Source organism: Pan troglodytes, chromosome 19, assembly GCF_028858775.2.
Source record: "Pan troglodytes isolate AG18354 chromosome 19, NHGRI_mPanTro3-v2.0_pri, whole genome shotgun sequence".
NCBI lineage: Eukaryota > Metazoa > Chordata > Mammalia > Primates > Hominidae > Pan > Pan troglodytes.
Window position 1 is genome coordinate 19,390,369 of NC_072417.2, and position 27,226 is coordinate 19,417,594.

At 42.9% G+C, this 27,226-nt stretch overlaps 1 long non-coding RNA gene and 1 pseudogene across 1 annotated transcript in view; one reads left to right on the forward strand and one right to left on the reverse strand.

Annotated features, from left to right (window-relative positions):
- The first annotated feature begins 9,856 nt into the window (after positions 1–9,856).
- On the forward strand, positions 9,857–10,449 carry LOC749175 (large ribosomal subunit protein uL6-like; annotated as a pseudogene).
- Positions 10,450–12,050: 1,601 nt separating this feature from the next.
- The window catches only part of LOC134808941 (uncharacterized), a 42,868-nt gene continuing 27,692 nt past the window's right edge, over positions 12,051–27,226 (reverse strand). Inside the window, exons 4-5 of the long non-coding RNA XR_010153211.1 lie at positions 18,210–18,278; positions 12,051–14,063 (exon numbers count right to left, since the gene is read on the reverse strand). This is a non-coding gene — a long non-coding RNA (uncharacterized LOC134808941). The remainder of the gene's footprint in view (positions 14,064–18,209; positions 18,279–27,226) is intronic.

Below are 27,226 nucleotides of genomic sequence, written 5' to 3' on the forward strand. Positions count from 1 at the left end.
CAATCTGAGAAACAGAGAGAAAACAGTTTGAAGAAAATGAAAAAAGCCACAGGGACCTGTGGAACTAGATGAAAAGGTCTAAAATTCATGTCATCAGAATCCTGGAAGAAATGAGAAAGAGGGCACAGCTAAAAAAAGTACTCAAAAAGTAATGGCTGGCGGAGTGCGGTGGCTCACGCCTATAATCCCAGCACTTTGGGAGGCTGAGGTGGGTGGATCATTTGAGGTCAGGAGTTTGAGACCAGCCTAGCCAACATGGTGAAACCCCGTCTCTAATAAAAATGCAAAAATTAGCCAGGTGTGGTGGCAGGTGCCTGTAGTCCCAGTTGTTCAGGAAGCTGAGGCTGGAGAATCGCTTGAATCCAGGAGGCGGGGGTTGCAGTGAGCCGAGATCGCGCCATCGCACTCCAGTCTGGGTGGCAGAGCAAGGCACCATCTCAAAAAGAAAAAAAAAAAAAAAAAATAGAAAAAAGTAATGGCTTAAAACTCCTCAAATTTGGCAAAAAAGAGCCCCATTAGCCTACAGATTCAATAAGCTGAGTGAACAAGATAACACATCAAAACAGGATAAACTCAAGAAATACCAAGATATATTAAAGCCAAATTTCTAAATATTAAAGGCAGGCCGGGCATGATGGCTCATGTCTGTAATCCCAGTAATTTGGAAGGCTGAGGCAAGAGGATCCTTTGAGTCCAGGAGTTCAAGACCAGTCTGGATAACAGTGAGACCCTGTTTCTACAAAATTTAAAACATTTTTTTAAAAAAAGTAAAGGCAAAGAAAACTCTTGAAAGCAGCAAGACGGAAATGACACCTTACCTGTAGAGAAAAATCATTCAAACAACAGCAAATTTTTTAAAAGAAACCATGGGGGTCAGAAGGAAATAGCCAATATTTTCAAGTGCTGAAAGAAAAAAAAAAATAGTCAACCCAGAATTCTATTGCCTGTGAAATTATATTTCAGGAATAAAGGGTAAAGCACAATAAATTTCTCTAAAAAGAAAGAAAATAAACATCAGGAAGGGAGAAAGAACACAGTGAGCAAAGACATGGTTAAATATAAAACACTTTTCTTCTTCTTTTTTTTATTATACTTTAAGTTTTGGGGTACATGTGCAGAATGTGCAGGTTTGTTACATAGGTATATACATGCCATGGTGATTTGCTGCACCCATCAACCCGTCATCTACATTAAGTATTTCTCCTAATGCTCTCCCTCCCCCAGCCCCCCACCCCACAACAGACCCTGGTGTGTGATTGCCCCGCCCCATCCACGTATTCTCATTGTTCAAAAACACTTTTCTTCTTCTTCTTCTTCCCCATCCCTTCCTTTCCCCTTCCGCCTCCTCCTCCTCCTCCCCCTTCCTCCTCCTTCTCTTCTTCCTCCTCCTCCTCCTCAATACAGGGTCTCACTCTGCCACCCAGACTAGAGGGCAGTGGCACAATCTTGGCTCACTGCAACCTCCATCTCCCAGGTTCAAGCTATTCTCATGCCTCAGTCTCCTGAGTAGCTGGGATTACAGGTGCCCACCACCACACCTGGCTAATTTTTGTATTTTTAGTAGAGATGGGGTTTCACCATGTTAGGCAGGATGGTCTCGATCTCCTGACCTCGTGATCTGCCCGCCTCGGCCTCCCAAAGTGCTGGGACTACAGGTGTGAGCCACCATGCCCAGCCTCCTTTTCTTCTTTTTCTTTTCTTTTTTTTAGACTGAGTCTTGTTCTATCACCCAGGCTGGACTGCAGTGGCAGGATCTTGGCTCACTGCAACCTCTACCTCCCAGGTTCAAACGATCCTCGTGCCCCAGTCTCCTGAGTAGCTGGGACTATAGGCGCCCACCACCGTGCCTGGCTAATTTTTTTGTATTTTTAGTAGAGACGGGATTTTGCCATGCTGGCCAGGCTAGTCTTCAACTCCTGATCTCAAGTGATCTGCCTGCCTTGGCCTCCCAAATTGCAGGGATTACAGGCATGAGCCACCTCATCTGGCCTCCTTTTCTTCTTGAGTTTTCTTTCTTTCTTTTCTTTCTTTTTTTTTTTTTTTTTTTTTGAGGCAGAGTCTCGCTCTCTAGCCAGGCTGGAGTGCAGTGGTGTGATCTTGGCTCACTGCAACTCTGCCTCCCGGGTTCAAGTGATTCTCCTGCCTCAGCCTCCCAAGTAGCTGGGACCACAGGCGTGCGCCACCATGCCCAGCTGTTTTTGTATTTTAGTAGAGACGGGGTTTCACCATGTTGGCCAGGATGGTCTCGATCTCCTGACCTCGTGATCCACCCACCCTGGCCTCCCAAAGTGCTGGGACTACAGGCATGAGACACTGCACCAGGCCTCTTCTTGAGTTTTCTAAATTATTTTTGATAGTTGAAGCAAAAATTACAATACAGTCTGTTGTGGTTCTAAAAATATGCAGAGGAAATATTTAAGGCAATCATATTATAAATGGAGGCTGGCAAAGGGATGTAAAGACAAGTAATATTTCTTTTTTTTTTCTTTTTGAGGCAGGGTCTCAGTCTGTTGCCCAGGCTGGAGTGTAATGGCATGATAATGGCTCACTGCAGTCTCGACTTTCTAGACTTAAGTGATCCTCCCACCACAGCCTCCCAAGTAGCTGGGACTACAGGCACACCATCACAACCTGCTAATTTTTAAATTTTTTAGAGACTAGGTCTCGCTATGTTGCCCAGGCTAGTCTTGAACTCCTACGTCCAAAGGATCCTCCCACCTGGGCCTCCCAAAGTGCTAGAATCACAGGCGTGAGTCACCATGCCCAGCTTGGGAGGTAAGGTTTCTATATTTCACTTTAACTGGTAAAACCAGTACACTGTATTAAGCCATGTACATACAATGTAATACCTAGATAAGTCACTAAAAAAGTTACTTGTAGGCCAGGTTTGGTGGCTCATGTCTGTAATCCCAGTACTTTGAGAAGCCGAGGCGGGTGGATCATGTGAGGCCTGTAGTTTGAGCCCAGCCTGGCTAACATCTCTACTAAAAATACAAAAATTAGCCTGTCGTGGTGGTGCATGCCTATAATCCCAGCTACTTGAGTGGCTGAGGCATTAGAGTCACTTGAACCCAGGAGGCAGAGGCTGCAGTGAACTGAGATCATGCCATTGCACTCCAGCTTGGGCGACAGAGTGAGACTGCCTCTAAAAAAAAAAAAAAAAAGTTACATGTAAAGAAATATCCCCAAATACTACAGATAAATAAAAAGATGATTCTAATGAAAATGTTCAAGTAGCCCACAGGAAGGCAGGGAAAAGAAAATAGAAAAATGAAAAGTGGGCCTGGCACGGTGGCTCCCGCCTATAATCCCAGAACTTTGGGAGGCCGAGGCAGGCAGATCACTTGAGCTCAGAAGTTCAAGACCAGCCTGGTCAACATTGAAACCACGTCTCTACTAAAAATACAAAAACTAGCCAGGTGTGGTGGCAGGTGCCTGTAATCCAGGCTACTCAGGAGGCTGAGGCACAAGAATCACTTGAACCCGGGAGGTGGAGGTTGCAGTGAGCCGAGATCATGCCACTGCATTCCAGCCTGGGAAATAGACAAAGACTCCATCTCAGGAAAAAAAAAAAAAAAAAAAAAGGAGAGAAAAACATAAAACAAAAAATAAAACAGCAGGCTTATTCCCTAACATATCAATAGTTATATTGAATGTAAATGGTCTAAATGCAAAAGATTGATATCTAATTAAAAGCGATTGATAGAGTGGATTAAAAAACATGACCTAACTAGATGTGGTGCATAAAGTCATTGTAAGTATAGCAATAAAGGTAGGTTGGAAGTAAAAAGATGAAAAAAGATAGGAAAGATAGGTTATGTAAACATTAAACAAAAGAAAGCAGGAGAGTAGCTATACATATATATATTGTGTATGTATATATGTCAGATAAAGTGGGCTTCAGAGCAAAGAAACTTTTCTAGAGACAGAGACATTGTACAATGATACAAGAGCCAATCTAGTGAGAAAACAAATCATCCTAAATGTGTATGCACCAAACAACAGAACTGCAATCCATATGAAGCCAAAACTGATAGAACTGAAAGGAGAGATAGAAAAATCGGCAACTGGGGCTGAAGACTTCAATCCTCCTTTCTTAACAATTGATACGACAGCTAGACAGAAAATCAACAAGGATATAGAAGAGTTCAACAAAATCATCAACCAACAAGATCTAATGAATATTTATAGAACACTTCACCCAACAACAGCAAAATGTTCATTCTTTTCGACTACTCAGGTAACACATTTCAAAATAGACCATATCCTGGGCCATAAAACAAACAGATGTAAAACAATTGAATTAATACCAAGTGTGTTCTCTGACCACAATGGAATCAAACTAGAAATCAATAACAAAAAGATAACAGAAAAATTTCCAAATGCTTGTAAACTAAACGACACACTTCTAAGTACTCCATGGACGAAAAAGGGAAGTCTCACGAGAAATTATATATGTGTATATATAAAATATTTTATATATACAATATTATATATACATCTATATATTGTATGTGTATATATAATACATGTATAAAAATACACATATATGTATATGTATTGCATGTATTATATATTATATAATAGTATAATACATAATATATACTACTATTACTATTATATAATAGTATATCATACTATTATAATATATTATACTATTATATAATACTTACATGTAAAAATATATACATTTATATATTTATTCATTTTTAGAGATGGGCTCTCGCTCTGTTGCCTAGGCTGGAATGCAGTGGCGCTATCACAGCTCACTGCAGCCTCAACCTCCCGAGTAGCTAGGACTACAAGATCACACTACCACGCTTGGCTAATTTTTGGATTTTTCCGTAGAGATAGGGTCTCCCTGTGTTGCCCAGGTTGGTCTCCAACTCCTGCACTCAGGTGATTCACCCGCCTCTGCCTCCCAAAGTGCTGATATTACAGGTGTGAGTCACTGCACCTGGCCAAGGGAAATTGTAAAATACACTGAAGCGAGTGAAATGAAAATATAATGTAACAAAATCTGTGGGACACAGATGAAGAAAATGTATAGCATTAAATGCACATATTAGGACAGTAGAGGCCCAGGTATGGTAACTCATGCCTGTAATCCTAGTATTTTGGGAGGCCAAGGTGGACAGATCGCTTGAGCCCAGGAGTTCCAGAGCAGCCTGGGCAACATGGCGAAACTCCAGCTGTACAAAAACACACACACACACACACACACACAAAACAACAAACAAACAAACCCAAATACAAAAATTAGCCAGGTATGGTGGTGTGTCCCTCTGGTCTCAGCTACTCAGGAGGCTGAGGTGGGAGGATCACTTGAGCTGGGGAGATCAAGGCTGCAGTGAGCTGAGATCGCGCCACTGCACTCCAGCCTGGGTGACAGAGTGAGATCCTGTGTCAAAAAGAAAGAAAGGAAAAAAGAAAATAAATGAAAAGTAGAAAAGTCTTTATCAAATCAATGATCTAAGCTCATACCTCAAGAACTTGGGAAAAAAATAAATCCAAAGCCAACAGAAGGAAGGAAATAATAAGATAAGAGCAGGGCTGAGCATGGTGGCTCATACCTGTAATCCCAACACTCTGGGAGACCAAGGTGGCAGAATTGCTTGAGCTCAGGAGTTTGAGAGCAGCCTGGGCAACATAATGAGACCCTATTTCTAAAAAATGTTAAAAATTAAAAATTTACCTATCATGGTGGTACACAACTGTGGTTCCAGCTACTTGGGAGGCTAAGGTGGGAGGCTCAGTTGAGCTGAGGAGCTGGAAGCTGCAGTGAGCTATGATCATGCCACTGCACTCCAGCCTGGGCGGCAGAGAAAGACCCTGTCTCCAAAAAAAAAAAAAAAAAAAAAAAAAAAAAAAAAAAAAGGCAGAAATCCATGAAATTGAAAATAAAAAAAGAAACAGAAAACTGAAAAGAAAAAGAGAAAACCAACGAAACAAGGAGCTAATTATTTGAAAAGATCAATAAATCTCTAGCAAGACTGACAAATTTTAAAAGAGAGGAGAAATGTATTAGCAATGAAAGAAAAGATATCACATGGACCCTGTAGGCATCAAAAGGATAATAGGGAAACACTGTAGGACTTAATAATAGGGAAATAAAATGAAATAGAGAATTATGACCGGGCACGGTGGCTCATGCCTGTAATCCCAGCACTTTGGGAGGCAGAGGCCGGCGGATCACGAGGTCAGGAGATCAAGACCATCCTGGCTAACACGGTGAAACCCCGTCTCTACTAAAAATACAAAAAATTAGCCAGGCGTGGTGGCGGGCATCTGTAGTCCCAGCTACTCGGGAGGCTGAGGCAGGAGAATGGCGTGAACCCGGGAGGCGGAGCTTGCAGTGAGCCAACATGGCGCCACTGCACTCCAGCCTGGGCGACAGAGCGAGACTCAAAAAAAAAAAAAAAAAAAAAAAAAAGAAATAGAGAATTATGTTTGGAGGCCATTAGTCAGCCTCAGTAGGCCTCCAAACCGTTAATTAGGTCCTAATCCCTGGAACCTGTAAATATTACCTTATATGGAAAAAGAGCGTTTGTAGATGCGATTAAGTAAGGATTTTGAGATGAGATTATCCTAGTAGACCTTAAGTGCAATGACAAATGTCTTTATAAGAGAGAGACAGAGGGAGTTGTGGACAAAAGAGAAGGGAATGCAACCATGGAGGCAGAGATTGAAGCAATGTGGCCACAAGCCAAGGAATGCTGGTTGCCACCAGAAACTTGAAGAGGCAAAAAATGAATTCTTCTATAGAGCTTCTGAAAAGTGTGTGGTCCTGCCAATGCCTTGATTTGACCATTGATGCTGATTTTGAACTTCTGGCCTCCATAACTGTGAGAGAATAAATTTCTGTTGTTTCAAGTTATTAAGTTGTGTTAATTTGTTGCAGCAGCCCCAAGAAATTAATATCCTCCAAAAAATCTCTACACGCATAAATTTGGCAACTTAAATAAAATAAACCAATTCCCCTCAAAACACAAACTACCTAACTCATCCAGTATGAGTTTATATGTGTAGAGGTTTTTTTTTTAGGGTATTAGTTTAAATTAGTTTAATTTTAGGGTATTAGTTTAATTTGAATAGCCCTATAACTATTAAGAAAATTGAATTTGTAATAAAAACCATCCTCCCTCCCTCTCAATATTTCCTGATCCAGATGGTTTCACTGGAGAATTCTACCACTCAAAGAAGAATTTAATTCTTCACAATCTCTTCCAGAGAACAGAAGAGAGAAAATGTTTTCCAATTAATTTTATAAGGTTAATATTATCAAAACCAGATGAGGACAGTAGAACAAAAAGAAAACTATAGACCAATATCCTGCATGAATATACAAGCAAAAATCCTTAACAAAATAGTAGCAAATGGACTCCAGCAATATATAAAAAGAATTATACAGTTGCATTTCAGGGATGCAAGGCTGATTCAATATCCAAAAATTGATCAATGTAATCCACCATGTTAACAGTATAAAGAGGAAAATCCATATAGTCATAGCAATGATGAAGAAAAGACATTTGACGGAATTCAACACCCATTTAATAATTAAAAAAAAAAAAAACCTGACTGGGTGTGATGTAATCCCAGCACTTTGGGAGGCCGAGGCCGGCGGATCACCAGAGGTCAGGAGTTCGAGACCAGCCTGACCAACATGGAGAAACACCATCTCTACTAAAAATGCAAAATTAGCCGGGTGTGGTGGCGCATGCCTGTAATCCCAGCTACTCAGGAGGCTGAGGCAGGAGAATCTCTTGAACCCGTGAGGCAGAGGTTATGGTGAGTGAAGATCGTGCCATTGTACTCCAGCCTGGGCCACAAGAGCGAAATTTCGTCTCAAAAAACAAAAACCAACCAAACAAACAAAAACACCTGTAAGAAAAAATAGGAATAGAGGGGAATGTCCTTAACTTGATAAGCAGCAACTATGAAAAACCCACTAACATTATACTTAATGGTAAAAGACTGAATGCTTTGCCCCTAATAGTGGGAATAAAGCCCCGCTTTTATTCAACATAGTGCTGGTAGCTCTAGTCCGTGCAATAAGAGAAGGAAATAAAAGATTGGCAATGAAGAGGCAAAACTCTTCCTATTTGCAGATGACGTGATTATATATATAGAAAATCTCAAAGAGTCTACAAAAACAAACAAACCCCCTAGAAATAAGTGAATTCAGGAATGTCACAGGATACAAGATAAACATGTAGGCTGGGTGTGGTGGCTCATGCCTATAGTCCCAGCACTTTGGGAAACTCCATCTCTACAAAAAAAAAAAAAGAAAAAACCCAAATACAAAAATTGGCCAGTTGTGGTGGCACATGTTTGTAATCCCAGCTACTTCAGAGGCTGAGGCAGGAGAATTGCTTGAGCCTGGGAGATCAAGGCTGCAAGAGCTGTGATTGTGCCACTGTACTTCAGCCTGCGTGACAGAGCGAGACCCTGTCTCAAAAAAAGAAAAAAAAAAAAAAAAGAAAACCTTTCAGAAAAAAAATAGAAGAAAATCTTCAAGGTCTAGGACTGAGCAAACAGCTCTTAAAGTTGACACCAAAGTACAATCCATAAAAGGAAAATCGATAAATTAGACATTATCAAAACTTAAAACTTTTGTGAAATAATCTGTAAAAAGACAAAAAGATGAGCTAGAGAGGAGAAAATATTTGCAAACCATTTATCCAACAAAAGACTAGTAAATAGAATATTAAAGAACTCTAAAAATGCAACAATAAAAACACAAACAATCTAATTAGAAAATGGGCAAAAGACATGAAGAGACATTTCACAAAAGTGGAAATACAGATGGCAAATAAGCACATGAAAGAGATTCAGTGTCATTGTCAATAGGGAAATGCAAAATAAAACCATAATGAGATATGGCTACACACCTATCAGAATGCTAACATTTTTAAAAGTGACAATACCAAATGTTGGTGAGGATGTGGAGAAACTAAGTCACTCACACATTGATGGTGGAAATGTAAAAGGATACAGCCACTTTAGAAATGGTTTGGAAAATTTTGTATGTGTTTTGAGACAGGGTCTCTGTCGCCCAGGCTGGAGTGCAGTAGCGCAATCACCGCTCACTGCAACCTCTGCCTCCCAGGCTCAAGTGATCCTCCCACCCCAGCCTCCCAAGTAGCAAGGAACAACAGGCAGGCACCACCATGTGCAGCTAATTTTTTGTATGAGATGGGATTTTGCTATGTTGCCTAGGCTGGTCTTGAACTCCTGGGCTCAAGTGATCTGCCCACTTTGGCATCCCAAAGTGCTGGGATAATAGGTGTGAGCCACCATGCCCAGTCAGCAGTTTTTTAAAAAAACTAAACATGGAACTACCATATGGGCTCTTGGGAATTTATTCCAGAGAAATAAAAATTTATGTTCATAAAAAAGAATACATGAGTGTTTATAGTAAATCTATTCATAATGGCCAAAAACTGGAAACAACTCAAATGTCCATCAATGGCTGAATGGTTAAACAAACTGTAGTACATCCGTACCATGGAATACTATATAGCAATGAAAAAGAATGAACTGTTGAACCATGCAACAAACTGGATGAATCTCCTGAGAATTATGCCGAGTGAAGAAAGTCAATCCCAAAAGGTTACATACTGCTTGATTCCATTATATATATAACACTCTTGAAAAAAAAATTATAGAAATGGAGAACAGATTAGTAGTTGCCAGGGATTAAGCGGGGAGCAGGAGGCCAGGCACAGTGGCTCACACCTGTAATCCCAGCACTTGGGGAAGCCAAGGTGTGAGGACTGCTTGAGCCCAGGAGTTTGAGGTTAGCCTGGGCAACATAGGGAGACCCAACTCTAAAAATAATTTTTAGCCACGTCTACTGCGAGAATGAAGACCATTCTCAGCAATCAGACTGTCGACATTCCAGAAAATGTTGACATTACTCTGAAGGGATGCACAGTTATTGTGAAGGGCCCCAGAGGAACCCTGTGGAGGGGCTTCAATCACATCCATATAGAACTCAGTCTTCTTGGAAAGAAAAAACAGAGGCTCCGGGTTGACAAACGGTGGGGTAACAGAGAGGAACTGGCTGCCGTTCAGAATATTTGTAGTCATGTACAGAACACGATCAAGGGTGTTACACTGGGCCTCAGTTACAAGATGAGGTCTGTGTATGCTCACTTCCCCATCAACGTTGTTATCTAGGAGAATGGGTCTGTTGTTGAAATCCAGAATTTATTGGGTGAAAAATACATCCACGGGGTTCAGATGAGACCAGGTGTTGCTTGTTCAGTATCTCAAGCCCAGAAAGATGAATTCATCCTTGAAGGAAATGACATTGAGCTTGTTTCAAATTCAGCGGCTTTGATTCAGCAAGCCACAACAGTTAAAAACAAGGATATCAGGAAATTTTTGAACGGTATCTACGTCTCTGAAAAGGGAACTGTTCAGCAGGCTGATGAATAAGATTTGAGAGTTGTCCAGCTACACAAACGAGATGCTGGATGATTCCTAAGACCTATTTGTGATATTTAAATGATACAATAAAAGACCTACTGATTTGGAAATAATAATAATAATAATTTCAAAAAATTAGGCGGGCATGGCGGCATGAGCCTGTGATCCCAGCTATACAGGAGGCTGAGGCAGGAGGATCGCCTGAGCCCAGGAGGTCAAGGCCGCCTTTAGCCATGATCGCACCACGTGATCACCAGCCTGGGTGACAGAATGATATCCTGTCTCAAAAAAAAAAAAAAAAGAGAAAGAAAAGAAAAGCAAGAAAGACAAACAAACAAAAGAGCAGGGAGCAGGAGCAGTAAGGAAATGGAGGAAATGCAGGCAGCTATAAAATGGAAACATGAGAGATCCTTATGGTGATGAAACTGTTCTATATCTTGACCTATCAGTGTCAGTATCCTGGTTGTGATATTGTGCTATTAGCCACGTCTACTGCGAGAATGAAGACCATTCTCAGCAATCAGACTGTTGACATTCCAGAAAATGTTAACATCACTCTGAAGGGATACACAGTTGTTGTGAAGGGCCCCAGAGGAACCCTGTGGAGGGACTTCAATCACATCAATATAGAACTCAGTCTTCTTGGAGTTTTGCAACATGTTACCATTGGGAGAATGGCTATAGGGCACACTGGATCTCTGTACATGGGATTTCTTTTTACAATTGCATGTGAACCTACAATTATCTCAAAATGAAAAGTTTAATTAAAAGACAAACCAGGGAAGCAGTTAATGACACGCATGCTGAGTGGTGGGATGAATAAACATGTGACAAAGCAAGTATTATAAATTGTCAAAGGAACAATGTAGGAGGTGGATATCGGATGTTTCCTGTAAAACTTTCAACTTTTCTGTATGTTGAAGTTTTTTCATAGTAAAATGTTTAAGAAATAAAAAAGAAGCCCAAATAGTGCAGGAGACTAAAGTAACCTGGAACTCCTGTCCCTCTAGGCCTCCTTTTACTTCTCAGCGGCTATCATTATTAATAATTTATTGTATACCTGTACAGACATTTTCTCTGAATTTGCAACCATGCTTAAAATCTTTTCTTAGGTTGGGCATGGTGGTTCACACCTGCAACCCCAGCACTTTGGGAGGCCGAGGTGGGTGAATCGCTTGAGGCCAGGAGTTTGAGACCAGCCTAGGCAACATGGCAAAACCCCATCTCTACAAGAAATACAAAAATTAGCTGGGCATGGTAGTGCAGAGCTGTGGTCCCAGCTACTTGGGAGGCTGGGAGGATTGCTTGAGCTCAGTGGTTTGAGGCTTAGTGAGCTGAGATCAAGCCACTGCACTTCAGCCTGGGTGACAGAGTGAGACCCTGATTCAAACAAACAAACAAACAAAATTTTCTTAAAACATCATATGATATTATACCTTCTGTTCTGCAAATTGTCTTTAATAACATGCTGAGGATACCTTTCTATGCAGTATGTAGAAACCTTGCTCTTTTAACTGCTATGTATATATTTTTTGGTGTCAATATGCCATTATTTATTTAACATTAAAGCTTCCTGCTAAACTTTTTCTCATAGAAATGATACATACACAAACACATAAAGTAGAATTCTTTATTTCTCCTACTCCTACCCCACTCCAAAAACGTAAGAGTATAGAGGTTGACAAGTGACCTAGGCCTAGCCAATCATATTCTATTGCCTGAAAGGAAAGATGGTCTTTTTATCTAAGATTGGGACAAAAAGGATGACATGAGCCTGGAGTTATGTGAAGCCAAAGGAAAGCAGAGCTGAGAAATGAAGGGAGGGAAAGAGGGTGAGAAGGAGACAGGAAAGGACACAGAACCACTAAGGGCAAGCTAATGAGGTTGTCGAACCCTTGAATTCAATAGCACCTGAAGCTCCCTGAACGTTTCAGTTATGTCAGAAAACAAAGTCTATCCTTAATTCCTTTAACCTGCTTAGAGTTGCAACTCAGAACCCTGCCTAATATATAATAATATGTATTATATATGCAATCAAATATATGCACATATAGAAGAATATATTCTGTTCTGTGTACCATCCCACTACCCAGCATTATTCAAGCTATCTGTAAACAAGATATTAAAATGGAAATTTCCAGCCAAGCATGGTGGTTCATGCCTGTAATCCCAGCACATTGGGAGGCCGAGGCGGTGGATCACCTAAGGTCAGGAGTTTGAGGCCAGCCTGGCCAACATGGTGAAACCCTGGTCTCTACTAAAAAATACAAAAATTAGCCAAGTGTGGTGGTGCATGCCTGTAGTCTCAGCTACTCGGGTGGCTGAGGCATGAAAATTGCTTGCAGTGAGCCAAGATCATGCCATTGCACTCCAGCCTGGGCGACAGAGCAAGACTTTGTCTCAAAAAATAAATAAATAGGCTGAGCGCGATGGCTTACGCCTGTAATCTCAGCACTTTGAGAGGCCGAGGCAGATGGATCATCTGAGGTCAGGAGTTCGAGACCAGCCTGTCCAACATGGTGAAACCCTGTCTCTACTAAAAATATAAAAATTAGCCAGGCATGATGGCAGGCACCGGTAATCTCAGCTACTTGGGAGGCTGAGGCAGGAGAATCGCTTGAACCTGGGAGGTGGAGGTTTCAGTGAGTCAAGATCACGCCACTACACTCCAGCCTGGGCAACAGAGCGAGACTCTGTCTCAAAAATAAATAAATAAATACAATAAAAATAAATAAATAATAAAATGGAAATTTCCATTAAGCATTAATATACCTCAGTTGTAAAACAATGTGACGTGTGAAGTCACTATATGCAAACTTTCAAAAGAAATAACCTTAAGAATCTGTTATATGGGCCGGGTACAGTGGCTTATACCTGTAATCCCAACACTTTGGGAGGCCAAGGCAGGAGGATTGCTTGAGTCCAGGAGTTCAAAAGCAGCCTAGTCAACATCGAGAGACTTTGTCTCTCCAAAAAAAAAAAATCAGCTGGGCGTGGTGGCAAGCACCTGTAGTCCTAGCTACTGGGGAGGCTGAACTCAGGAATTTGAGGCTGCAGTGAGTCATGATCGCGCCACTGCACTCTAGGTTGGGTGACAAAGCGAGACCCTCCCTCAAAACAAACAAACAAACAAACAAAAAACTGTTACATGACATTTGAACCTCCTCCCTTACCTCAAGAATATAAGTGGTCCTGAGTGGAGCTTTGTGAGGAGATTATCTATGGGAAGAGATAGTCCTGTGTTGTAAGCTCCCCTCCCAATGTTGGGGGGTACCAAACTCCCTGCCAGGAAGACTCAGGCAGAGGCACGTTTTGTGTGTCTGGGAGGATGTATGTTGCAGGCTAGGAAGCCATAAGGCGGATTGGAGTGGGACTGCCACCCCAGTCACAATGACTCTCTGACTGCTCCCCTTACCCACGGGTGACAGCCATTTTGAGCAGCGGGACCCTGTTCCTCTGGTCCCAGTTTGAATTAACTGGGACAGAATTCCTTCCTATAAAATGTATAATAGAGACAAAGAGGGGGAAAAGACCCCTCTTTGGGTAGCTGAATCCAGAATGTCGCATTCTTCCATTGAGATTTGGAGGCAGGAGGAGCTGGTCTGCAGAGACAGAAAAATGCATCAGACCTGAAGAAAAAAGAAGCAGAGATGAGAAGTCGATGACAACTTGTTCCATGAGAGGAGATCTGGATTGAATGCGTTCTATTTTCTTTTCATCAATTCCCCTTTTTTGTTCTAGCTATATATATGTATGTATATATGTGTCTGTGTATATATACATATGTGTATATATGTATCTGTGAGACCCTGTCTCAAAAATATATATATATACAGTCCCAGCCTGTAGTCCCAGCTCCTGGGGGAGGCTGAGCCCAGGAGTTCAAGGCTGCAGTGAGCTGTGTGTGTGTGTGTGTGTGTGTGTATATATATATAAAAATATGTATATATATAAATGTGTATATATAATATATAAATGTGCATATGTATAAATGCGTATATATATAAATTCATATATATATGAATTTCAAGGCTGCAGTGAGCCGTGTGTGTATATATATATAAATGTGTATATATATAAAAATGTGTATTTATATATAACATATAATATAAATGTGTATATATATAAATTCATATAGATATGAATTTCAAGGCTACAGTGAGCCATGTGTGTATATATATCTATAATATTTATATAATATATCTAAATATAAATGTATATATATAAATGTGTATATGTATAAAAATGTGTATATATATAAATATATATACACACATATATGTACATGTGTATGTGTGAATACACACATATATATGTATTATTACGTACACACACACACACACACATATGGCTCACTGCAGCCTTGAACTTCTGGGCTCAGCCTCCGCCAGGAGGTGGGACTACAGGTTGGGACTGTATATATATATATTTTTGAGACAGGGTCTCACTCTGTCACCCAGGCTGGAGTGCAGTGGTGCAATCATAGCTCCCTGCAGTCTTGACTTCCTGTGCTCAAGTGATCCTCCCACCTTAGCCTACCAAGCTGAAACTACATGTGCACGCTCTCAGGCCCAGCTAATTTTTTTGTATTTGTAGAGACGGGGTTTCTCCATGTTGCCCAGGCTGTTCTTGAACTCCTGGGTTCAAGCCATCTGCCCGCCTCAGCCTCCCACAGTGCTGGGATTACAGGCGTGAGCCACGACGCCTGGCTAAGCTATCTTGTTTTTCATACGATCCATGGGGTACATGTGAAATTTTATTACATATATATAATACATAACAAAGAAGTCAGGGTTTTTAGGGTGTCCATCCCCCCAATACAATACATTTTTATTAACGGTAGTCACATTACTCTGCTATCAAACAGTGAATTTATGCCTTCTATCTAACTGTATGTTTGTACCCTTTAACCCACCTCTCTTCACCCTCCCCTCTGCCCCCAACTTGTTTAAGCTATCTTGAGTTGGTTTCTGGTGTTTCAACAAGATTCGTAACTAATGCAACTGCTAACATTCCTCAATCATTTGTCAAATACCATTTGGCATATTCTGTTGTTCAATCATCTACTCTGCATCTACTCTCGGGTCTCCCTGAACTTCTCCACTCCGTCCATCCTCTTCCTCCTCCTCCACATTCGGGGACCCCTTCATAATTCAAGTCAGGCTTTCACATATGCTATCTGTGATCGTCCCAGGAATCCTGTGAGCTAGTTGTTGTTCCTATTTCAGTTCAACAGTCCTTTATCAAGTACCTACTAAGTGCCAGGAACCAAGCTGTAGAGTCCATTCTCCTGTTCTCCCATAGCACGAGTACACAATCCCTCTCTAAAATCTCTGGGGCTCAGCCAGGTGCGGTGGCTCATGCCTGTAATCCCAGCACTTTGGGAGGCCAAGGCAGGTGGATCACCTGAGGTCAGGAGTTCGAGACCAGCCTGACCAACATGGTGAAACCCCATCTCTACTAAAAATACAAAAATTAGCCAGGCGTGTTGACGAGCACCTGTAATTCCAGCTACCCAGGAGGCTGAGGCAGGAGAATTGCTTGAACCCAGGAGGCAGAGGTTGCAGTGAGCCGAGATCGCGCCATTGCACTCCTGCCTGGGCGACAGAGAGAGACTCCATCTCAAAAATAAAATAAAATAAAATAAAACAAAATATCTGGGGCTGATGTACAGACTCACTCGAACATGCAGGCCTGGAGGCCCACATATCCATGCCTAATATATTTACTATATGTAAATCAAGTTAACAAGCTACTAAATAAGAACTGTCTTCTGAGTTGCGCATGGTGGCTCATGCCTATAATCTGAGCACTTTGAGGGGCTGAGACGGGATGATCACTTGAGCCCAGGAGTTCAAGAACAGCCTGGGCACCATAGTGAGACCCCCATCTCTTTGAAACTAAACAAACAAACAAATAAATAAATAAGAGCTGTGTTCTGTCCTATGTTGATAGATATAGCCAGGGTCAAATTTACAATTTTGGATAACTATATCTATCCCCTTTCTCTTTGCACACTCAATTCTATCCTTACCTTGAGTGGTCTCACGGGCACATGTGTGGACATTTTAGTTTGCACAACCAGCCTCTATCCATACCTGCTGCAAACAGCTGCTCTTTGGTTATGTTTGGGCTTAAGAGTGCATATGACAGCGGTAACCCCCACCCCCCACCCATCCAGAGGGTCGACCAATTAAAGAGATCTGCACAGACTTTGGACCACTTGGGCAGCAAACTCCAGTGGCCCAGGTACCTGGGACATGATCTAGAGTTGGGGGGGTGGTGCTCAGGTGGTGAGAGGCCCTTCATTTTGCCTCACAGGCCTACCTAATCAGCAAGGGCTATCTAGAAGAAGGGCAAAGTAAGGCCATCCAAAATGTGGGGTCCTCTTGCGTGGGTCTAAGATGAGCCCTGAAATTTAGAAGTGTTCAGTTTTCAGAGAGATATGCTGCACACACTGCATATTATTCATTCCCCCAGTGGGGTCTGGGGAGAGCTTGAGCAAATATGTTGGCACTTTTGCAACAAAATACATTAATATTCATTCTAAGTGAATGAAATAAAGACTATAAATAGTCTATAGATGTCTCTATAAATTCCTCATGTCATTTCAAGTCAGATTTTGCCACCACTTGAGTCTGTGCCAAACTTAAGAAAAAACTTTTGGCCGGCCTCATGCCTGTAATTCTAACATTTTGGGAGTCCAAAGCAGGACAATCGCTTGAGCCTGGGAGTTCAAGTCCAGCCTGGACCATATAGCAAGACCCCGGTCTCTATAAAAGTAAGAAAATTAGCTGGGCACAATGGCACACACCTGTAGCCCTAGCTGCTTGGGAGTCCGAGGTGGGAGAATCCCTTGAGCTTGGGAGGTTGAGGCTGCAGTGAGCCGTGATCATGCCACTGCACTCCAGCCTGGGTGACAGAGAAAGACCCTGTCTCAACAACAACAACAACAACACACACACACACACACACACACACACAACTTTCCAATTTTCACAGCTTTTGAGATTTCAGAACTTGGAGATAAGGAGTTATGGAACTATAATAGAGTTGTAATATAGTCATTGCTGTTCAATTGATGACACATTTCTAGCCTTTCTTTCAACTAAGTGTAGCCATGTGGTTAAGCTCTCAGCAAGAGAATATGAGCAGAAGTCATGAGGGCTGCTTTGGGTCTGAACTTTTAGGCACCAGGCACGTATTTTCCCACAGTCTCTTCCCTCTTTCTCCAACCTGGAAGACAGATGTGCCTGCTATCCAGCTTCTGTCAAGCAGATGAGGACAGAGTCCTTACATTTGCAAAGCAACAATCTGGAAGGAACTAGAGTCTTCAGATGGCCATGTGGGGCAAGATCCTTACCAAACTGCACTATTCAACTCAGGACTGCTATGAGGGAGGGAAATGAACTTCTATTCTTCCTTAAGTCACTGTAATTTTTTTTGTAAAGATATGGTCTCAGTCTATTGCCTAGGCTGATTTTGAACTCCTGGGCTCAAGTGACCCTTCTGCCTTGGCCTCCCAAAGTGCTGGGATTACAGGTGTGAGCCACCATGCCTGGCAAGCCACTGTAGTTTTGAGCCTCCAGCCCACTTAGTCTTGAACTAATTAATATAAGAGACAAGTGCTGGGCATATTAAAGATGGAAAAGATACAGTCCTTACCTCCAAGGGATGATAAGCATATTTTAAGTAAGGAAAACCAACTCATATGTGGAGACTTCCAATTAAATGTGCTGCATGCTGATGTGGCCGCCATGGAAAAACGGGCCTACCTGAGGGCTTCAGGGAAAACTTCCTTGAAGAGATGGCAGCTCGGCTGGACTGTGAAGGTTCAAGAGAGGCTGGTCAGGTGAGAAAATGGAAAAGGGTATATTATGGGTTACATTTTGTCCCCCTCCAGCAAAAGACATGTTGAAGTCCTAAATCCCAGTACCTCAGAATGTGACCTTATTTAGAAATAGGGTCATTGAAAATGCGATGGCTTATGCCTGTAATCCCAGCACTTTGGGAGGCTGAGACAGGAAGATCGCTTGAGTCCAGGAGTTCGAGACCAGCTTCAGCAACATTGTGAGACCCCGTCTCCACAAAAAATAAACAAAATTAGCAGGGCATAGTGACATGCATCTGTGGTCTCAGCTACTTGGGAAGTTGAGGTGAGAATAATGCTTGAGCCCAGGATGTTGAGGCTGCAGGGAACCTTAGCATACTGGAGTAGGGTGGGCTAGAATCCAGTACAACTGGTGTCCTTTTTTGTTTTTTCTTTTTATTTTGAGACAGAGTCTTGCTCTGCCACCCAGGCTGGAGTGCAGTGGTACAATCATAGCTCACTGCAGCCTCTATCTCCAGGGCTCAAGTGATCCTTCTGCCTGTCTCCCAAGTAGTTGGGACTAATTTTTGTATTTTTGTGGAGAACAGGGACTTACTATGCTTCCCAGGCTGGTCTTGAACTCTTGGCCTCAATCCTCTTGCCTCAGCCTCCCAAAGTGCTGGGATTACAGATGTGAGTCATCATGCCTGGCTGGGCGTCCTTTTAAGATGAAGAAAATTTAGACACAGAGACAGACACACAGGGATAATGCCATGTGAAGACAGAGAGACACACAGACTCAGAGACGATGGCCACATGAAGATGACCACATGAGTTTGGAGTTTTGCTATACAAGTCAAGGAATGCCTGGGCGTACCAGGAACTGAAAGAGGCAAGGAAGGATCCTCCCCCTGGAAGTTCTGGAAGGGTCATGGTCCTGCCAACCCCTTGATTTCAGACTTCTAGCTTCCAGAACTGTAAGAGGATAAATTTCTGCTATTTTTAAGTCCTGCACTTTGTTACTTCAACCCTAGGAAATTAATACAGGGTGTATCAGGCATAACCACAGGCAGAGAGGTGAGAAACAACATGGTGTACTCAAAGAGATTATAGGCAACTCCATATTTACAGCCATAAGGTGCAAGGCAAGGCATGTCCTGCAATGAAGCTGGAGAGTGGAAAAAACCCACTCACCGCGTGTATGATACGTAATTTTTAAAAATAGGAATAAAAAATGCAAAGAAGAATGATCACCAAAATAACATGGTTCTCTCACGGTGGTAAAATTTTAGGCAAAGTTTACATTCTTTTTATTTTTTTCCTTATTAATTTTTAAAATGATCATGTCTTTTGTTGTTGTTTCTTTTGAGACAGGTCTCACCCTGTCACACAGGCTGGAGTGCTGTGGCAGGATCTCAGCTCACAGCAGCCTTGACCTCCCATGACTCAAGCTATCCTCCCACCTCAGTCTTCCCAGTAGCTTGGACAACAGGTGTGTGACACCATGCCTGGCTAATTTTTAAATTTCTTGTAGAGATGAGATCTCACTATGTTGCTCAGGCTGGCCTCAAGCAGTCTTCCTGCCTCAGCCTCCCAAAGTGCTGGCATTATAAGCATGAGCCACCATACCTGGCTGAACATGTATTTTTAATATAATCAGAAAATAATCTATTTCATTTAGGAAAACAAAGGCAGATGGCTGCCAGCAGTGAGGACAGTAGATTAGGGGAGCAGGACTAGAAGCAGAGAGACCAGCTAAGAAACTATTGCAGGCCAGGAGCAGTGGCTCACGCCTGTAATTCCAGCACTTTGGGAGGCCGAGGCGGGCAGATTGTTTGAGGTCAGGAGTTCAAGACCAGCCTGGCCAACATGGTGAAACCCTGTCTCTAATAAAAATACAAAAATTAGCTGGGCACTCCAGCCTGGGCAACATAGCAAGACTCTGTCAAAAAAAAAAAAAAAAAAAAAAAGAAAGAAAGAAAGAAAAGAAAAAGAAAGAAAGAAAGAAGTTATTGCAATTGCAATGTTCCAGATCTATGAGGAGGGCCTGAGCTCAGAAAACAGAAGTAGCATGGACAAGAGAAATATTTAGAAAGTAGAATTAGAGAGACATGGTGATTAGCTAGAAGTATTGGGGTTCGTGATAGAGAGGGAGGATTCCAGAATGATCCTCAGATCTCTAGGTGGGGTGACTTGGTAGATGACAGCCCCTTCATGGGGTTAGGAGAAGAGGAGATTCAGGTTGTCAGGGGAAGATTATGAGTTCAGGGGAAGATGGTGAAATACCTGTGGGGGTATCCAAGTAGCAATGTCCTCAGCTGGCAACTCCACATGGTGGTCTGTCCAGCACTCCACTCTAGGCTTCCTCTGGTAAATTATCCTGCCCCTATTCATCTCCATGATTCTCGTGGTGGTTTGCTGTGTCCGTAGGACTCCACTTCCCTAGCTACAGCTAATTGGTCAAGGATGGATGCGTGACCCAAAGTTGGGTTTTGTTTGTTTGTTTTTTGAGACAGTCTCACTCTGTCATTCAGGCTGGAGTGCAGTGATGCGATCTCAGCTCACTGCAACCTCTGCCTCCTGGGTTCAAGCGATTCTCCTGCCTAAGCCTCCCAAGTAGCTGGGACTACAGGTGCTTGCCACCATGCCCAGCTAATTTTGTATTTTTTGTAGGGATGAGGTTTTGTCATATTGCCCAGGCTGGTCTCAAACTCCTGGCCTCAAGTGATCCTCCTGCCTTGGCCTCCCAAAGTGCCAAGATCACAGGCATAAGCCACTGCACCCGGCCCTTGTTTTCAAATTTAAAGAGTAGTAGAGAAGGCAGGACTGGTGACATAAACCTGGGAATCACCCCACGTGGACAGCAGTTGGATTCACAAAAGGATGAGACTTTGCAACAAGAGCATATAAGAGGAGAAAAATAAAAGTCAGCATAGAACCTACCAAGGGTGCAGGAGAGAGCAGCAGAAGAACTCACAACCAAAATGAAAAGAATGTTCAGAGAAACTGGAGGAAACCAGGAGAGAGGAGAGAATACGGCCCCAGTTAGAGTGGAGGAAACTGGAGCTTGGAGGCAAAGCTAAGAAGCTCACTGATCCAAGACTCAGATTCAGGTCTTTGCTCTTTGCATGGCACCACTGCCCATGGATTTTGATTGTACTGAGCTTCTATTTTCTTTAAATGGACTTCTAGGGAGAGAGTCTATATAGACAACTTGTTTTCATTTCCCAGTTTCCCTCTCCAAGCCTATGCCTACTTTGAACTGAAGCCTGCCTCTACTCTGCCCTCCCGATGTTGCTGTCCTGTGGGTTCATGCATCTGCCTAGGATTTGATATTTTAGGCCTGTGTGCCTGATTAACACAGAGAAGAAGAGTAACAAGGTCCTCAAAAATGCTTTGGATAAGAACAAATTGATTATTGAAGCGGAGTGAGGGTGGACACGGGACTGAAGGTTGCTGAGGCCCCTAGAGCCACATGGGAGAGCATTCAGAACCACATGCCCATGACATTTTCTCAGAGCCATCAGTTTTTATCACATTTGTCATTTCCCCCCATCTTATTCTTAACGTCATAAGTCATGAAGATGAGTCATTAAGCTGGTTTACTCAATTTATCTTGTGAACATACTGATAAAAAGACTGTTATTGAATCCCCATGATTTAGAGGGTTGTAGGAGCTTCAGGGGATCCAATAAAACTCTTGAATTAAACTCAATAATGGTCATGAGAACTAGTAATTAGCATCACTTGCCTGGTAATTGCATGGTTGGTATGAAAAATGACTCTGTGTTAGAATCCATCTTATAATGAAGGTAGGAGGTGTACACATGTTTACATTTCTTCATATTGCTTGTGCAACTACTATATATCAGGAATTATGTGAGCAACAGACTCAAGACAGGTGAGACCTCTTCCCTTCTGAAGCTTGTATTCTAGTGGGCTATTTTCATTTCATACCCCACTAACTAAGGATGTTTCTAATAATTGAAAATGCCTTTCCCTGCTTCCCCTGTTAGTAGGAGGGAAAGCTCACCCACCAGGATCCAGGCCAAACTGCCAGAAGAGAATAATATAAATTCCACATTTAAATTCTCACTACAGCCCTGCAAAGCAGGTTAACATGGTAGAAATAGATAGACCTGGGTTCAGAGGCTGGCTCTGCTACTTCCTGCTGCTTGTTCATCTCTCTAGGCCATAGTCTCCTCCTATTAAACCCTCGAGATGATAACACACACAGTATATGGCATATAAGTCCTTGGCACGTGGCATCATAGCCATTCCTATTGCCTTCACTCTACAGTGAAGCCATTAGCTCATTTTTGAAGATGAGAAACTTAACACAGAGAGGTAAAGTGACTTGCCCAAGATCACACAGCTGGTAATTGGCAGAGCAGTCACTTGAACTCAAATCTTCTGACTCCGTGCCATGTCCTCTTTCCAGTCTCGCATCACTGTCTGGTATAAGGCCAGGAAGTAATTATCCATGTATCCAGGGATCTATGCTTCTGGAAGGGTGGAGGCCTGGTGACTTAGGAAGGACAGTATGGAGGTAGTGGTCGGGGGTGGGGAGAATATGAGGAGTCTCGATAGGCTAGAACCCAATTAACGGCCAGGGGACAAGTCCAGACAGATTGGCAGAGCCAAGACCCAGCTAGAAGAACCAGATTCAGCCCCAGCCGCTGTCTGTTCACCTGCGGCCAAACACTGACCCCTGCCGGCCGCCCGAGGGAAGGCGGCGCCCGGCCCAGCTCCGGGAGTGCTGGGGGCGCTCGCGGCTGGAACTGGCGAGTGGACGCTCATCGAGCAGACAGGAGCCTAGGGGGCTGGTGGTCACAGCGCGTCCCTCTCCTGGAACCTCGAGACCTGGGTGCCTGCCTTGGCCACCAGGGTGACGTTGCATCGCCTCCTTCGCTCACTTGGCTTTTGACCAGAGCTGAGGGTTTTCCCTGCCCTGGGCCCCGACCCCGAGCATCTCCTGGGTTTCTCCTTGCCGCGCAGCCCCCCACCGTGTTTGAGACTTGAGGCTCGGCGCCTGCCCTTCCTGCCCCGTCTAGGGTGCCGGCCACCTGGAGCAGGCGGGGAGCGTCTCTAGGGCTGGATTCGAGCCTTGTGCGGGGCAGATGGACCAACTCTAGACCAAAGGCCACTTGCTGGGGCTGAGGAGACGCTGTGGCAGTGCCACCAAATACAGCTGCTTCTTGCCTCTCCTGGCTGCTCCCATCCAGATGGGTCCAGAGGGGTTGTCCCTGCAGAAGGAGCTCACTAAGGACTCTTTACCCCTTCCCTCCTTGTTCAGAACTGAGAGAGAGAGAGAGAGAGAGAGAGAGAGAGAAAGAAAGAGATGGGGGAGTTCTCTAGCATCTAGCATCCCACGCAGGGCTCAGCATTTTATTCTTTGAGATAAAAACAAGGCGGAGAGGCTTGTTAGCAATTCAAATATACTGATTTGGGGGGAAGATTTTTTTTTTTTTAATTTCAGTAATATTTAGAAAGTAACAACATGCTTTCAAGAGTAAGGATTGATGTCAGGTCCTTTATCTTATTCTCTCCAAATCAAGATTCTCCATTTGCAGTGGAAGAGATCTGACTCTTAAGTTTCCTGTGAAAAAGGAGGGAGGGAGGAGGGTGGAGAGGGTGAGTTGGCTGAGCTGACCACCGCTCAGGGTGAGAAGCCTGTAGCCAGTTGCCTGTAGAGTGAAGGTACTTGAGCCTGACAAGAGTAGGCAACTCTCATTTACATTGCATAAAGAACTTTCTAGTGCATCCTTGGGCCATCTGAACTTCAGTCTGACCCTTTGAGGTGGGCCTGGATGCTAGTGCTATTCTCAATTCCAGATTAGAAAGAGGGAACTTGAGGTCAGGCTTGGTGGCTCACGTCTGTAATCCCAACAGTTTGGGAGGCCGAAGTGGGTGGATCACCTGAGGCCAGGAGTTCAAGATCAGCCTGGTCAACATTGCGAAACCCCATCTTTAGAAAAAACACAAAAATAAGCCAGGTATCATGACACATACCTGTGATCCCAGCTACTTGGGAGGCTGAGGCATGAGAATTGCTTGAACCCGGGAGGTGGAGGTTGCAGTAAGCTGAGATAATACCACTGCACTCCAGTTTGGGTGACAGAGGAAGACCCTGAAGAAGGAAGGAAGGAAGGAAGGAAGGAAGGAAGGAAGGAAGGCAGGCAGGCAGGCAGGCAGGCAGGCAGGCAAAAACCCATCTCTACTGAAAAAAATTAGCTGGGCATGGTGGCGCATCCCTGTAGTCCCACCAGGGGCTGAGCAGGGAGGATCACTTGAGCCTGGAAGGTTGAGGCTGCAGTAAGCCCTGATTGTGCCACTGAACTCCAGCCTGGGCAACAAAGTAAGACTCTGTCTGAAAAAAAAAAAAAAAAGTACATGATCAGGATAGACCAATTGAAAACTTTATGGTTTCGGGTTCCACATTGCAATTAACCTTTAAGAAACTATACTTGTCCAGTTTTGGTATGTAATCTAAGAAAAACATCCACAATTATTTGAAAAGGCTATTAAGATAGTCTTCCTTTTTTCAACCACGTATCTGTGTGAAGACAGACTTTTTTCATATATTTCAACCAAAACAACATATCTCAACACATGGAATGTAAGTAGAAGCAGGTAAGAGAATGCAGCTATCTTCTACTCAGCCAGACATTTGACAGCAAAAATGCAAAACAATGTCACTCTTCTCACTAATTCTTTTGTTTTGGAAAATACAATTATTTTTCAACTATTATTTATGATAACATGTACAGCATATGGTTTATTAATGCTATTTTAAATGAAATAACACGTATTTTTTAAATTTCTGTTTTACTTTCTAACATGGTAAATGTCAATGGATATTGAACATAAGCACACAAAAACAAAATACATAAACAAGAGCTTTTTGGGGCCCTCAGTAATTGTTAAGAGTCTAAAGGGGTTTTGAGACCAAAATGTTTGAGAACCATGGAGCTATCTATGAAGAAAATATCATCTTTTTTCTCTCTCTTTTTTTATTGAGCTATAATTCATATACTATAAAATTCACCATTTACAAATGTATGACTCAGTGTTTTTTAGCAGATTCACAAGGCCATTCAACAATCACTACTATCCAATTCCGGAACCTGTGCCTGTGTGCAGTCATTTCTCATTACTCCCTACTTCTAGCCCCTGACAACCACAGATCTCAATGAATGTGCCTATCTGAACATTTAATATAAATGGAATCATATAATATATGGCCTTTTGTGACTGGCTTCTTTCACTTAGCATAGTGTTTACAAGGTTCATCCATGCTGTAGCTTGTATCAGTACTTCATTCCTTTTTATGGTAGAATAATATTCCACTGCATGGACAGACCACATTTTGTTTATCCACTCGTTGACTGATAAACACCTGGGTTGTTCCCTGATATGGTTTGGCTCTGTGTCCCCACCCAAACCTCACCTTGAATTGTATTAATCCCACATGTCAAGGGCGGGACCAGGTAGAGGTAATTGGATCATGGGGGTGGTTTCCCCCATGCTGTTCTCATGATAATGAGTGAGTCTCAGGAGATCTGATGGTTTTATAAGCATCTGGCATTTCCCCTGCTTGCACTCACTCCCGTCCTGCCACCCTGTGAAGAAGGTGCCTGTTTCTCCTTTGCCTCCTGCCATGATTGTAAGTTTCCGGAGGTCTCCCCAGCAATGCGGAACTGTGAGTCAATGAAAACCCTTTCCTTTATAAATTACCCAGTCTCAGGCAATTCTTTACAGCAGTGTGAGAATGGACTGATACATTTCCACCTTTTGGTCATTATAAATAATGCTGCTATGAGCATTCATGTATATGTATATGTATCTTTTTTTTTTTTTTTTTTTGAGACAGAATCTCATTTTGTTGGCCAGGCTGGAGTGCAGTGGTACAATTTCAGCTCACTGCAACCTCCACCTCCTGGGTTCAAGCGATTCTCCCATCCTGGCTTCCCGAGTAGCTGGGATTACAGGTGTGCGCCACCACTTCCGGCTAATTTTTGTATTTTTAGTAGAGATAGGGTTTCACCATGTTGGCCAGGCTGGTCTCAAACTCCTGACCTCACGTGATCTGCCCGCCTTGGCCTCCCAAAGTGCTGGGATTACAGGCGTGAGCTACTGCATCCAGCTACACCTTTTTTTTTTTTTTTTTTTTGAGACAGAGTCTTGCTGTGTTACCCAGGCTGGAGTGCAATGGTATGATCATAGCTCACTGCAGCCTCCAACTCCTCTGCTCAAGCGATCCTCCCACCTCAGCCTCCCCAATAGCTGGGATTATAGGCATACACCACCACATCCAGCTGATTTTTTATATTTTGTAGAGATAGGATCTCATTATGTTGCTCAGGCTGGTCTCAAATTCCTGGGCTCAAGGGATCCTCCTGCCTTGGCCTCCCCAAGTACTGGGTTTATAGGTGTGAATCACTGCTCCTGGTCTCATGTACAAGTATATATAATGTTCTCAATTATTTTGGGTACATAGCTAGCAGTGGAATTTCTAGGTCTTACAGTAACTCTATATTGAACTTTTTGAAGACCTCCCAAACCATTTTCCACAGAGGCTGCACCTATTTATATTCCCACTAGTGATTTATGAGGGTTCCAATTTGTCTACATCCTTGCTAATACTAGTTATTGTGTTTTAAACTATAGCCATGCTAGTGGGTTTGAAAGTTTTGATTTGCATTTCCCTAATGGTTAATGATACTGAGTATCTTTTTTTTTTTTTTTCTTTTTTTTTTTGATATGGAGTTTTGCTCTTGTTGCCCAGGCTGGAGTGTAGTGGTGTGATCTTGGCTCATTGCAACCTCCACCATCCAGGTTCAAGCAGTTCTCTTGCCTCAGCCTCCTGAGTAGCTGGGATTACAGACATCTGCCACCACACCTGGCTAATTTTTGTATTTTTAGTAGAGGCGAGGTGCCACCATGTTGGCCAGGCTGGTCTCAAACTCTTGACCTCAGGTG